The sequence below is a fragment of the Falco naumanni genome, chromosome 5, assembly GCF_017639655.2.
Source record: "Falco naumanni isolate bFalNau1 chromosome 5, bFalNau1.pat, whole genome shotgun sequence".
NCBI classification, from domain to species: Eukaryota; Metazoa; Chordata; class Aves; order Falconiformes; family Falconidae; genus Falco; species Falco naumanni.
In genome coordinates this window covers 58128270-58143145 of record NC_054058.1, presented here as the reverse complement: position 1 = coordinate 58143145, position 14876 = coordinate 58128270, and positions in this window count along the sequence as shown.

Genomic DNA, 14876 nt, shown 5'->3' with positions numbered 1-14876 from the left:
GGTTTCAGCAAGTTGCTATAAAAATCCTGTCTTGCTGGAAAGCAATGCTGGCTTCTGTCAGTCATGCCTTCTGTGTACAGGTGGGTAAAACGGGCTGGCATGTTAGTTATTCTTCTTTCAGGCTGAATAGAAGAAGGAGGTTAACACCAGGTTCAGATTAAGGTTGCCAGAGACAGTGGAAGCCAATGCTTATGAGTGCAAGCTGATTGCAGGGCCCAGCAGGTTGAAGCCTTCCTGGTAACTGTGTGGAAGGAAGGCTGTCTTGAAAACTATTAGCAAAAAACCTTCCTGTTCTTGTAGCTTTTTACTTTTTTCAACAAAAGCAGGTTCTATCTATGTTCTTTATAAATACACAGGATTATACTGAAGAATACACCTGATTTGTACTTTTCTGTTCTTTTTTGAACAGAAAAGGTCCAAATATCAGTTACATACAATCATAGAATCACTGAATGGTTTGTGTTAGAAGGGACCTTAAAGATCACCCAGTTCCAACCCCCCTGCCATGGGTAGGGAAATATATCTTACTAGTTAAAGGAGTACTTTCTGCGTGGGTGATTTTTCATCAATCTCAACTCAAGTGTATTATTGTACTGAACAGTGTGATGGAAATACAGGCTGTGTTCCAGTAAGAAAGAGAGATGAAGGTTTGAAAAGGGTTACGAGAGAGGCATCCTGTGTGAAGTCCATGTGCTGAATGCACCTGACAGCGTAACTGTGAGCATTGTTTTTCTAACAGAGCACAGCAAAGTGTAAGACACAAACTGAAGCTTAATTCTAGCAGACCATTTCTCCAAGAATTGTCTGCCGTGGTTCAGGGTCAGAAGATGTATCTTCCCAGTGACAGTAGGTTGTTGTGAGTAACTACCGTATTCCATCATTTTTGTTTTCCTTTCTCTTATCTGGAACCTGTGATTACTGATTTTGTTGTATAAGAAGTCCTGTACCTCCTGAAACTTCAGCCATCAGTACTAAATGAAATTAAAAGACTGATCTGGCTGAGAACAGAAAACTTTGTCAGAACTACCTGAGCTGTCACATTTCACTGTAATCTTACTAAAATCTGTCAAATTTCACCATAATCTTATTAAATTCTGCAGGTTTAACTATCTGTGATAGTTACCGAGTTACTTTGTTTTAATAGTGTTAAATGGGATTTTATTTCAGCGTATTTCAGAAGAGAATGCCTCTTTTTCATGTAATTTGGTGTGCTTCCCCTTTTTAATAGCTTCCTAAAAATACTTCCACAGACTTTCTGTTGTAACTATGCTGCTAATTGCATCTGCATGAAAAATGCCTTTTGATACATATTTTCTATTCACAAATAAACAACAATACCATGTATGTTGTTATACCAAAATAAATTGCACCATTGTATCCATTGCTATTGCCTTTTATCATCCTTGGTAAGACTTTAAGCCTTTTACTTCACAGGTAGTGTCATCTCTGAAAGTGAAAATCATACACTTCTTTGAGCTTCATTATTGAATGTCCTTATAAAAATGCTGGCTGTCTCAATTCCAGTGTAAACTTAAGTGCATGTAGTAGTTGTACAGAGGAGATACCGTAGTTGGTGAAACCTACAACAGCATGAACACCTCCCATGCCATTAACAACATGCAACTGATTTCTGGGATAATTATGAGTTTCCTGTAAATTACAAAGGTGGCAGTTGTTTTGCAGATAATGTTAGCCTTACATTTGCATTTGTTTTCCCTTGGGTAGTATTTCTGACCATTTGTAATACTTATGGTAAAATACTCTGATTTTATCAGACTCACTTGGAAAAGAAAAAGAATACAAAATCTCATCCAAATAGTGTACAGTTGTGTAAGATCAAATGACTCCTTGAAACTGTATAGATGTCCATAAAACCCAGAAATCAGAACAGAGGAAAACAACAACAGAAAACCCAACACTTAAAATGAAGTTACTAATACTGTCTCAGTCAGGAAAGAGAGGTTCTCCAAATGAAATGTACATGTGCTTCTAATGCAACTGGTGCAAACATCCAGTCTAGATGGAGAGACAGTGAACACTGTTCTACTAAATGGCAATCACAGGTAACATCAACCTATCCATCAAAATTACAGTTGGTATCTTTATCTAGGGTAAGATTAGTACCTTGGGTTGCTTAAATCATGATAATTCAGTAAAAACATTTAGAAATGTCAGTGTAATAAAAAGGCACGGTCTGCTCCAAAAGGAAAGATGACTGTTCAGGTTCTGAAGATGAAGAATAATGATGAAGAGCAAAGCATGTGAACCTGAAGAGAGAAGAACAAATAATTCAGAAAGAACCTTGACCCAGAGGGACTTTTCTGAACTTGTTGTACCTGCTCACTCACTGCTGAGAGCCTCCATGTACCCATGGGTATGTACTTGACAGGTTCAGCAATGTCCTGGGAGGTTCTGTGCAGCGTGACATTTGTTTCTAATTTGTAGAAACAAGTAAAACATAGACTATGATTTTTAGCTGAGAAACAATGCCAGCAAGGGACAACTGTTATTTTTTTCTTGTAAAGAAAAATATTTTTATTTTTTACAAGTTAAGTTCTCCTTGTTTAAAAGGAATTGTCTGTAAATGTCATTCCCCCTCAGGGTAAGCACTTCTGAATCCTTTGCAACTTTGCATTATCTTTTTCATACATATTGCAATGCCGAATACCATCCCCATGTGATTCTGATAGATTCCCTCGCTGACAGGCAGCATCCTGGACGCATGCTGAGAACAGCAAGCAGCATGCTGCTCCACCATTCATTCAACCCCTACTCTTGGCACTTTCACTTGCAGAAGCAGAGGCTCTGTTCTGGCTCTAAATATTCTGTTCAGTGTTTCTTTTTCTCCTGCTCTCCCTGGAATGAACATCCCTAAAAGTTAAAGGAAAGTAAAGGAAAACTGGGATGAAAGCAAGAGGGAAACTTGAAGGCAAGGTGGACTGATCAGCATGCCTATAGCAAGCTCAGAGAGATACGCTGGAAATGTAAAAAAAAAAAAAATAAAAAAAAAAAAAAGAAAAAAGGAAGGACTCTCAAGAAGTTTGGTAAATGCTTTATTAATTTATTGCTATTCTGCCATTCCCTGGTAAAAGAAGAAAAGGAGAGAGAATAATGATCTGGGATAAGAATGAGGAGGAAGTTCAAGTTTTCCTTGTTTTCTCCCTGCTATTTAAGTTCTTGCTCTCATTTTCATGCCTAAAATTTTTCCCCAGGTGCCTCAGTTTTGGAAAATTTGCCCATTATCTTGATACACTTGACATATTAGTGCATGTTTTTAAAGCCACCCATCTAAGTCACTGCAGTTCTTGCTGTATTAATAATTAAGCTATAATAATAGTAATTATAGTAATCATAATTCTTGTGTTCTCTGACAATTGTTACTCAAAATGATGTGTGGATGTGCCATATGTGTTATAGAAAATAAAACACTTAAGATGTAAAATACTTAAATGAGGCATGTGTCATCCACAATTCTCAGAATGGCATAGCTTCAGTCCAGGTATTCCCACGTTTGACTAACTAACTGTTCTTACACACCATTTCACTTTCCACAGGCCTTCAACGTGAATTTTAGTTAATTAGGACTTGCAGCAAAGACCACGAAGACAGAATGCATTGCACTACTTATTTTGGGGCAGAATGCAGCGTATAACAGGGATGGAAGATAGGGAGATTTCATTGACGCATTAGAACAAATTGGTATTCTGGGGAAACTACACAGAATCTCGAAGTAATGAAGGACAGACAGAGGCTGTTGTAACTCCTTTCAGTGTTAATCCATGATCCTACTCTTCAGCCCTATGTGGGGGCCCTGAGAGTGACCCTGCTCCAGGAAGTTTGGCTACTGGGTCTCAGGGCCAGCATAGAGCACCATGGTGACAATCCCTTTCTTCTGGGAAAAACCCCCAGAAGAAACACAATGTGAATTGTTGGGCCCTCAGGTGCTGCAAATGCGAGGTGGGGGCTTTGTGGAGCATTTGTCAGTATTCCAGCAGGTGGTCTGAAGGTTTCATTTACGAGGATTAGTCCTCCTAGTTGGCAACCAAGGTGAAATCAGAAGAGGGTACTGAGAATAAATGCATTACAAGGGCATCTGTATTGTTTTGTATTTATATTAACAGCAAGAAGTGAGCAAGAGGAATAAAAAAAAATCACTAATGAGAAGAAATGTACTATAAATAGCATTTCTGAAGCCTGCATAGACAATTTGAAAGGCTGAAATATAAAAATAATATGCTAGATTCTATTTAATAATCATAAATATAGTGTAAAAGTACACATGGGGCCCTATAACTTGTTTTGAAGATACTGTAACCTGTATAAAAATTATTAGCAACTTGGACACAGAGAACCTTGAATGCATCATTTTAACTGGTAAAACTCAAGAAAGGGACTTTGCTGGGTATCAATGAAAGACTAGCAAACAAACCAGAAAATTAGTTTTAATTCCTCCATAGAAACTTGTCTGTATTTTCTGTACAGTTGAGAAGGAGAGGAAATGGTGTGACAGTCCATTGAGAAAGTCTCTATTGGAGGACTTGGAGGCTGGCTATGAACTATCAGCTGAATTTCAGGGATGCCTCATCTTACATTTCTTAAAACAAATGGTAGTGCTCACAGCATGAGGCAGTTCGGGTGTGGACTTAATTCTTGAATGAATCATGGCATTGGAGATGGTTTCCTAGGCATCAGGGTCATAAATATGGGCAGAAAAAACACATTTCCCGTTACTAGAATCATAGCATCATACCATACATTGGGTTGGAAGGGGCCTTTAAAGGTCACCTAGTCCTGATTTGAAGAATCAGTCACCAATATTCGAGTGAGCGGAGATTATCTTTATTCGGCAGCGCTGGGTGCATGGGGGATGGCTCCACCAAAGTCATGCACACTGAGGGGACTTTTCAGTCCCTCCTTTATACAAGCTACTCATACCTATTCATTAGTTTTCCAGGAAATCGTTTACATATTCATTACAATTCTGAGAATTCATTTACATACCTTGTGCCTGCGCAATGCCCTTGAGGAGTTGTCTCTGCGCAGACTCTATTCCTTAGCAGCCATGTTTAAAGTCTTCCTCTTCACCACGTTGCATGTACAACAGGAATCTAAGACCAAATGTCCCTTCCAAAGATAACCAACCCAAGGACTTAACAGTCTGTACGTCCGTCATGTTGACAATAAGGGTCCTTGGACATTTCCCGACTTTTAACTAAACATAGGTGCGGCATCCTTTAGAGAAGTGGTACAGCATTCACTATTCAGTCCAGCCCCCTGGCAATGAGCAGGGACATCTGCAACTAGATCGTGTCGCTCAGAGCCCCTGACCTTGAATGTTTCCAGGGATGGGGCATTTACCCACCCCTCTGGGCAACCTGTTCCAGTGTTTTAACGCCCTCATCATAAAAAATGTCTTTCTTCTATCTAACCTGAATCTACCTTCTTTTAGTTTAAACCCGTTACCCCTTGTCCTATCACAACAGGTTCTGCTGAAAAGTCTGTCCCCATCTTTCATATAAACCTTCTTTAAGTATTGGAAAGCAGCAATAAGGTGTCCCCAGAGCCTTCTCTTCTCCAGGCTGAGCAACTCCAACTTTCTCAGCCTGTCCTAATAGGAGAGGTGCTTCAGCCCTCTGGTCATAGTACTAGTGAATGAGCCGATTTCACAAAGGAAGAAAACTTTTTTCTTACAAGGAAAAGTGGAAATCATTATTTGGATACCTCCAATAAGAGCTTGTAAGGCTAGAAAAATCACAACTTCATTATTTAGAAAAGAAAGATAAAGAAGTAACTTGTGCTAAATGCCCTACCTTGATGAGTAGGAGCAGAAATTAAGTTTAAAAAAAGAGAGGGAAGACAAGGGAAGTAGAAAGCAATTAGCAGTCATTTAAGATAATGACAGGCATGATATGATCAGGGCAGCCAAACAGTAGAGGGTAAACCCACTGCTTATGAAGTTAATAGTCTATAAAGTGTTGCAGTTACAAAGGCCAATACCTCCCTCCCCCAAAAGTCTGTTTACTAGACACATACTATAACAATGTTAAGAATGAAAACATAAAAAAAGCAGAAGTGCTCATTTTAGACACATACTGGCAGACCAGGGAAATTCCAGAGGAAGGCAGAACTGGTAATCTTACACCAAACCTAAAAAACTAAAAATGGGGCCCCATGCAAACACAAACTACCCAGACTAGTATCAGTCCTTGGCAAACATTGTTTAAACGATCATGCCAATGTTTTCAAACACAAAAGACAGATTGAGGTACAGACCCAGCAAGTCTGTGTTTACTTCCTATGGTGTATAAAGGATGAAACTTTCCACCAGAGTAACTTGCTGCAGTGCGGTGGAGCAGAAGATGGGGAAGTCAGTGGGACCATAGGTTCCTGCAGACTCTGCTCCGGGTGAGAGTGATCCCCAGTGAGATCTTGCAGGGTGCTGACTGCCAGTCAGCTACAGCAGCAATGATGAAGGAAAGGTTCTGTACTTACTGGCTGATCAGCCAATAAATTTTCCAGGAGGTCCTATAGTGGAATGGGAACATGGAAGGCAAGCATGGGTGCTAACAGAGTTCCTCATGGACTTCCTAAAGCCTACCCGTTCCAGTGCTGCTGAGCTGCAGTTAAGCAGTGATAATCATGTGGGTGAGGAAAGGAATGAGCTTCTCTGAGCAAAACTAGTCTGCTTTGGATCATGGTAAGCTTACTTAATCAATTATGTATCTTCATCCAAATCATCATCAACCAGCCTGTTCACAGACCAACTCTTCGTTAACGATAATTGCCTGTTGCACATAGGCTATTACAGCCTCCTGTACGCGCACAAGCCTTGATACACCCATCCTCACCGTGGCACTCATACCTTCAGCTGTGGGGAGGAGCAGATGATGACACAGAGAAAAGTAATGACACAAAAGAACAGCTAACAATTAAATGAAGAATGTGAATGTTATGTATGCCAGTCAACAAAGTCTAATGGAAAAACAGGTCTCATCAGAGAAAACTGAGATGACATTACAGGCTTGGCTCTTAGAAGGTAACGTCATAGCTGTACTAATTTTTTAAGGTGCTTGACTTAGCACCACATGTCAATGATCAGAAAAAATGATGAAGAACTGGATGAGCTGTTTAAAGTAGCTGTTGGTGAGACAATCACCTTTGAAAACCGATGTTTCCTTTGGGGCTTCTTGTGTTTCCTAAATGGCCTGGAAAGTAAATGTGAAATCAGTGCTAATCAAACCTGATGTTCCACTCTCAGTGTGATAAACACTGGTAAGAATAAGGCAGCCAGAAAGAACTGTGTGAAAAGCTATGTCCTGAAAAGTCGGAACATTGTAAAGGATTTAAAAGTGATAACATTTAGGCAATGTAAGGGATACAAGAGTCAAAACCTAACAAATATCTCAGTATATGGCTGCAGCACAAGGGCTGAGGTAAATTCCTATATACGAAATAAGAAATTAACAAAGGGATTATTTTATTTCATTGTATAGCCATGATAAAACTGATATTGGAATTTGGCACAGAGTTTAAAAATAGGGCAAAGAGCAAGAAAGGGCTCGCTTCGGTCAGCTCATCAATGCTTTGGCAGGGACAGGCACAAGGAAAGAACTAATAGCAGGAATCCAAAGCCAGGCATGTTCAGATTGAAAATGAAACACAATTTTTAAAACCAGGATAAACTACCAAGTGAAGCAAATGATTCCTCATCTTCTGGGAGCTTTGCGTGAGGGTTGATGGGGAGCCTGATGGCATGGCTTTGGCCAGACACAGATTGTATTTCAGGCAGTCACCAGGCCCAGTTCACAGGAGACTGACCATCTCTGTCAGCTCTGAAACTTAATAATAATATTCAAACAATTTAATTTATTTTTTCAATATTGTATTTATCATGTTTATTGCTGAAAAAAAGCCATTCAGAATTATTAATGGCCCAAATGAGAATCAGGTCTCACAGAAGTGTAATATATTCATCTAAGACTTTTAAAATGTGGAGAAAAACTTGCATTCTAAACATATACTCCCTAGGATATTAGTTTTGCATTCTAAACATATACTTCCTGGGAATGAGTGGAGCAATCCTAGGACTACATTGTATGGTTTAAATTGAAGCAGTTTATCCTAAATCAGCCTTCAAAACAAGGACAAAAACCAATAAGCCATTTTTAATAGTATCATTCAGTTCCTACCACTGATATAAAACTTAGTTCTGCATTGTTAAGACACATAAATTTTATAGGGTTTTTTTTTTTTTCCTTTGCAAAGCGTTTAAGTGCTTTGCAGTATAGATACTGGCAATGAGCAAGTAAACAAATAAGCAACAACAATTACATACTCGGTTATCTCTCCTGTTCAGTCCTGCATTCAAAATATTGTACAAAGGGCAAGTGACTGGACACCAGGATTATCATGTTAACTCTTAAAGCAAGTGCTTTCATTTCTACTGACTGAAGAAATAAAATAGAATCAGCCAGTCTATTCCTTCCCCTCGTCATATCTTCCCTTAGAAATTTCTAATTTACAACCAGCTCTTCTTTTAATTATGCTAAGTAACGCAGTTTCAACAGAGTCATGTGGACACAACGGGAAAAAGAGTATAGTTTATTAAGGGCAATTGCATATTACTGTCAGAAGAGCCCATCCCATAAAAACAATCATCATCTTGCTGCTTCGACCAGTGAAGTATTTTCTTTCAAAATGCAAAACCTCTTGTTGCTAGAAGTGGAAAGCTGTGGTGATAGAAGTATTGGTCTCATTTTCTGTCTAGAAAAATGCCTAGAGTATGACTCTGGCCCCCAGGCCTGAGGTGGCTGATGCTCCAGGGCAGTATGAAGGGCTGGCAGGGTTACACCAGTCACTTCAGTTCTGCAAGAACCAAGAAACCTCCTGTGCTAAGTGAGAAGACGCTTAACATGAGCAGTCCTGTTGGGTTCCAGGTTGCTCGGTTAGATTAGGAATATGTTTTTGAGAACCACTTTGTTACAAGTGACAGCAGTGATGAGTTTCTGGCCCAAATCCTCCACCTGCTGTGAGTGAGAGCACTACACCAAGTTGCTGTTGCACTGTACGGCAGAGGAGGCTGCCTGCCTCTTGAGGTGGCAGTTAGCCATCATTAAACATTTAATCATTAGCATCACTAAACAATTGAAAGCTTCCTTGTTACATTGTTTAATCTTGTACTTTTATCCCCCCCCCCCCCAAGTTATTTTTCTGAACCTTAGACTTCTGTGTGAGTACAATTCTTCAAGTCTGCAATGGACACAAGTTTAAAAAGACAGACAAATATATTGAGGTTATATGCAAATACCCCGTGAGGAATTGTGGCACTAAAAATCTTGGGTTGAAAAGGGAGGACTCATCTTAATTTGAGGTTATTGGGTGACCTGTGAGGTGCCAGGAAACATGCTGACCCAGTGACTGCTGTAGGGCTGTGGACAGGGCTGGCACGGAGACGGTGTAGCCACAACCAACACCCTGCGCTTAGCAAGGGGGTTTTACCTCTAAGATCTTTTTTTATAAAGTGAGAATTGGAGACTGCTTATAATTGGCTTACTTGGAATAAATTCTGAAAGAATAATTACATTCCCCCCAACTTGGCGAGTGTTTCAGTAAGCCCTGATAATGCTCCCAAAGCTTGCTGGGCCAGGCAGACTGCGCTACTTTTCCAGCAGATGAGGGGAAAGAAGGAGCTTGCATTTTATCTGAAAAACACGATCCTCTCATTTCCTTCATCTGAAGCTCTACCTGAATCTACCTGAATCTAATGTAAAACAGTTTATGTGTGATGTTAGTTGAATGTACTTCAGAAAAAGCGACTAGTAACACCATAAACAGCAGTTCTCCTAGGACCTCAGTTTTTTGAAATTAGTGGATCCATGGTTAGGGATTCTCTGGAGTATTTTGGTAGATTTGTTTTTCCCTTGTGGAAACACTGATGGCCACAAGACATATCGCTGTGTTCGTTAACATACCAATACAAATTTATTAGAAGATTTCTAGGAAACAACAGGTTTTGCCACCAGAACATCCACGATCCAGTGAAAAAAAAACCAACACGAACTCTCCGGAAATCCAATTATCCAAGTCCTCTTTACAAAAGCTTTGATTCAAAATACCGTTGCATTCTTGGTTAATACATTCTTTCCGTGAATGCAGGGGTGGGAGCTTGGTAAGGTTTAATAAACAGTACTTACTACAAACAGAAACATGAAGAAGGGAAATAAGCTGTGTGTGTGTTTATAACTCCAATTATTAGTTGTGAATTGACCAAAAGGACTTTTTCTTTACTGCCAGTGTCTGTTCCCCACGATGAAAGAAGCCCCTGCTCAGGCAGGAGGAGGAGGTGGCAAGGTGAGTGAGCCAGCTTTTCTGCCCCCCAACCCACCATGCTCAGTGGCAGTCCTGTTTGCTCAGTTCAAGAAGTATTGCAGACAGGGAAGGAGGGTTTGCTGCAAGCCGGAGGGACATGGTCATGTGTTATTCTCTTTGAACTATATGCTGCTCTTCAGAATGAAAGTTCATATCAGGATCAGATTGTAATCCTGAATTTTCTCACAGAGTAGCCTTTGCTGGCTGAACAGAACTAGCTGCTTGCCTCACCTGGCAAGGCACAGAAATCATGGCTAGCGTAATACTAATAAAACTTTATTTTATTCTTGATGTTTTGTAATCAAGCTAGTTTCAACTTGTTCATTCACATAAAATATGCATGCCATCTCAAACAAAAGGTGAAAAGAGCCTTTAACAACCAACAATGTCTGAGCTTGGTTTTATGTCGGCTGTTCTGCACCCTCTTGTCTCATGTAACAGTAAACATTAATTTAAGTGGTGGCACTTTCTCATCTGCCTTGTCCTTACCACATGAGGACGACTGCAAGGGGAATGCTGTGAATCTCCAAGAGCGACAGGCACAAGGCTAGGTTCAGTCATCTTTACCTTTCAGGTGGTGAAAGTATGATAGGAGTCTTAAAATGCTGATAATAGGAGGCACTTCCGAGCTCCCAGCTCTGTCAAGTCTTACTTCTTGACTCCTGAGCTCCCTAGGTGTACAGCAGTGATTGAAGTAATGATATGAACTCTGAAGCCTCAGGAAATTCAATCTCTAACTAAGGTGAGTTAAGAAACGTCCACTACGTGCAGGTCAGCTCCTGAATGTTCAGGCCAATTCTTTTACTTCAGGTTGATTCTTCTTTCAAGGCATCTAGTGCTGGCCAGTTTCCAGGAGGGATGCTGAGACTTCTGCTCTGATTCGATGGTGTATTTGATGGTTCCTAGAAAAGCTGGTGTCTCTACATGTGTTTGACAAAGAAACAATGCAAGAACCATGAACACAGAGAAGGGGAACAGTGTACTTTTGCATGGCTGGGAGATGGGAATCACAGGCAACAAGTTAGTGCCTTGAAGCCTCAGGGTCCGGTTTGGTGGCTTCCTGCTTCACTTTTGTACAGGACAGCTCTTGCTGCTGTTAAAGGAAGAGATGAGAGGAGTTGGAGAATAATCCTATTTCAATGGAGGCATTCTAGAAAAAGATCTGAAGTTACATGTGATGATGAGTTTTCCATTTCTCTTCCCATTGAGCTGTGATTGTGAATTCTCCAAGGAAATATGAACGATTTTTCGACTTTTGTTTTTCCCCACAGTCTGTCAACATCATTAAGGAAGATGTGAAGGAGATCCTCTATCAGTATAAACCGCTTGTTTAAAAGGTGAAGGCTGAAATTACCTGTGTATCTGAACTGACTCGTTCCATGGGGAGACATAAAACAATTGGTGATGTTCTTCAACACAACGACATGGTCTCTCTGATGCTACAAGTATGCTGTGATGTCACTTACTCTCCACACTTTTCCATGCATTGTGTGACAGTTTTCACTGACCAAAGGTAGAACAGACCTTCCTGTCTTCAAGGCAGCAATGCCTGTACCTACAGTGTGAGAGCTTTGGGGAGCAGCACTGCAGAGGAGGTGCTGCTGGTGGAGGTCATGGGTCCAAGCAGACCAGGAATGGGAGCAGTAAAATAGGGTTCACACAACTGGATGGTTTGTGATTTTGGCTTAGCTACAAAGGGAAAAAATGGCTTCATTGAGCTTTTTAGGAAATGGTCTTTATTTTGTCAAAATGAAGTTAACTGGTCTGTAAAAGTTAACACTGAAAAGAGGACAACTCATTAGGTAACATGTTCCATTAAGCATTCCCCGGCTTTCTTCTTTGACCTATGCTTCTGTACAAAGTATGGGAACTTCACCGACAGCTAAAACAAGCAGACACCACTGAAGCACGGTGAGAGGAAGCTACAGCACCTCCAGTGCAGAGAAGATAACGCTGTAAAATTTAACCCACCAGAACACTTATGAGTGAGACAGACTGTAGTAACCCAGCACGCAAGTCATCTACAGGATAGTGCCCACCTCTACTCTTTTCACTGAGCTCCACAAGATCTTTCAGTGCAACAACCCATATATGTCTTCAGTATCAGACACATCTCTATAAACAGCAGAATGAATTCAGCACTGAGGAATGTGGCTATCAAGTAACCAGCCGGAACCTCTTGGGTTTCTATCATGCTTACCTCGGTCCTCACATCAGTACAGCCAAATTGACCCAGGTGACACCAGTCTGCCAGGTTACCACCCTCTGCCTCCTCCCTCTGTGTAAATTATTACACGAGGGTCCTCGGTTATGGGAGGCTATTCCATGTAAGAGAAGACAGTGCTCATCTGCACAAATACGGGTGTATTCAGGTAGCCAACAGGCCTCTCTGCAAGCAGAGTTAAATGTCAACTCCCTCAGGACACAAAGCACACAGACCTGGAGCAATAATGGAATATGGCTTAAATTCTTCTAATGACAAATTCAAGGCAAACAAGTGCTTCCTTCAGTAAGCTGTGCTGCTGTCGATGGGCACCAGCTGACAACTCTGTGCTTTGTAAAAGAAAAATATTTTGCTTTTTATCATGTAAAACAGAGGACGGGATGAGCTAAGGGAGCAAGACAGAGTACATTTGCATAGCTGTATGAAAATAACAAGCTGATTGAAAAACCATGCAAGATCTGTGCAATGTTAAGGGTAGGTCTTAGATTGCTACTTATCATTAAATTTACTTTGCTGCAGCCTGGTGGTGTGGTACCACATGGTGGAAGTGGGTGAACATAAGTAAGCCATTCCACGGAGCTCTCCCACCACCAAGCAAATCCCAGTGCTTCAGGAAGAAACACTGCAGAGACAACAGATTTCTTGCTAAAGTAGCATAACATGAAAGGCACTTTCTGGTGTCTGGGGATGCCAGTGTTTTCAGTGGGATATATATAGAACTGAAATATAGATCACCTTCATTGTTTAATTGATGAGATATTTTATAAGACTGCATAGTCTTGTCACTTGTCTGCCACGTGATTCATGTATGGTTAAATGGCTGTTATGCGTCAATAAACCTCACCAATACCAATGGGAATATTGTCACTCACAAATTAGACACATCATTTTGAGAGTCGCTCCTTGTTCAGATATATTTCTAGGCTCATGTAACTGGCCAGGTCACGAAGTTCCCAAAGCCAAAACATACTGTTGCCATCAAGTAGTCTGACCTCCTCTCTAATTTAATTTTGATGTGTTCCCTGACCAATTCTCATATGAATTACGGCTTATCTTTTAGACATATATTCAATCATGCTTTCAGCTTTTTATCTGTGTAATTATAGTCACTCTCTAAATGTCCACTTCACTGGGAGGACTTAGTTTCTTTTCAGTCTGGATTGCTTTAGTACTACGTAATTTAAAGCAGTTTTACTACACCCAGGTTTTGAGTGCAGCAATTTTAAATAGCCCGCTCACATTCGTGTCTATAAAACCTTACACTACTGAAATGCTTTTTCTGAGCCTGAAAATAGGCATCAGGGTTGGGAAGACCTGAGCCGATGGGAGTAATAATGCAACCATTTTGAATTAGTTACATCATGTTTGAAGGTAAAGCACAGTTTATCGAAGATAAAACGGATTACCTCAATCCTGCAACTGTGCATGCACTTACTGAACTTCACTCACATGAGCAGGGCCCACATGCAGAGGAGGTGACGCAGAGGAGCACGCTGCCTGCAGCTCGCAAGGGTGTTCAGTGTCTGCTTGACTTTAAACAACAGTAGCCCACCCCTTGGTTACTAGTACTTCAGTGGGACTACTCTTGAGTTTAAAAGTATTGTGTGCTTAAATGTTTTGCTGGCTAGTATTTTGCTGCTTTTCACTTAGCGGGGTCAAACAGCGATGAAGTAGGGCTGTACTGGAATTGCCTGATGCTGCTAGCCTTGGCAAACTACAACAGCGTTATTGACTGTGCAAAGACTTGTACAAACACTGTGCTGGGAACCAGGTGCAGGAAAATAACCCTGCTGAAAACTTTGATCAATCTGTGACACTTCAAATGCGGCTTTAGCATAGTAGAGATAAAACTGCTCTCATTGTCACAAGGACTGTCTACAAAAATACTAAGCAGACTATTTCTTACTAAAGACAGAACAATTTAAGTGCAGATGGTTTGGCAAAGTTAATTTATTTTTCTGCCTTTCAGCTTTCCCATCTGGGGGGGGAAAAAAAAAAAAAAAAAAAAAAGGAAGCAACCTATTCTAGGTGCTCTTGGGTAGGGAAATAAAATAATCCTGGTGCAGATGTGTCTCTGTTGTGTCCTGATATGGTCTCACACAGGACTGATGCTTTGATTCTGCAGAAGATGCCGAGCTGATTTTTTTAGGATTGCCTTCAAATCTAAAGGTATCTCTTTACATTACACTCTTGTCAGACAAGGGTACCTTAGCACTCCTCAGCATCCTTAATGCAGAAGTGGAGCTCAGCTTTCTGGAACTTTCAGCCCTAGCTGTCAGCTTTT